The following is an 856-nucleotide window of genomic DNA, read 5'->3' as shown; positions in this document are numbered from 1 at the left end:
GGTCCATGGCCCAGAAAGTCTCCCAACACTGCTTGGGTGGCTTGCTTTTACCTAAGCATTGTTTTGTAGAACCCCTGCCACAGCGGATCTTACTGCATGCGGCACTTGGAAATTTCCCAAGCTATTTATCCAGGTCACTCGTTTTATCAGTACCTTGTGTTCAGCCTCCTCAGAACAGAGTGGGAAGTTATATTGATTTGTCACTTTATTGGGTATCTGAAGGCACTCCTAGTCTCCCAGTGAGTCCATTCCCAAAAATTACTATTAAAAGGTAGCAGTGATGGGACCCCATTTAGAATCTGGAAGGTGATATATATTAAAACAGCATGTTAGGGAAGGACTGAAGGAATGGCCTGGCACAGTGTTTAAGAGTCATGTTGATGGAACTCTAGAAGATGCATGCATTTGGAACACAGCTGTGGAAATTCTGAACTACTTTCTCAATGATGTTAGTGGTGGGAATTTTTTAAGAATAGGTATTACTGTGAAGAATTCCCTATGATCATGGACTTAGAGTAAAGTACCAGAAGTAGCAGTAGCTAATTTAAACTAATCAGATGATAATCATGAGACTAAATGTTTTCAGTTTGTCAGGCTAATACACACAAGGAAAGTAACTGAGAGACAGCTGAAATTGTAGCTATTGTTTGACTGCAGATATAATGACGTTTTTGTCTTTAAAAATTTGAATTGCAATTTGAGTATTTGGCATAACTGAAAACAGTTAAATACTCTAAATAGACAATAGAGTTCCTCTTCTCTTTTTAAGTGAAGAGTTAAATGGCTAAATGACTAGGAGGGATCAAGGGATCTATCTATCTATCTATCTATCTATCTATCTATCTATCTATCTATC

This window comes from Microtus ochrogaster, unplaced genomic scaffold, assembly GCF_000317375.1.
Source record: "Microtus ochrogaster isolate Prairie Vole_2 unplaced genomic scaffold, MicOch1.0 UNK52, whole genome shotgun sequence".
Lineage (NCBI taxonomy): Eukaryota > Metazoa > Chordata > Mammalia > Rodentia > Cricetidae > Microtus > Microtus ochrogaster.
Note: the sequence above shows the minus strand (reverse complement) of the source record.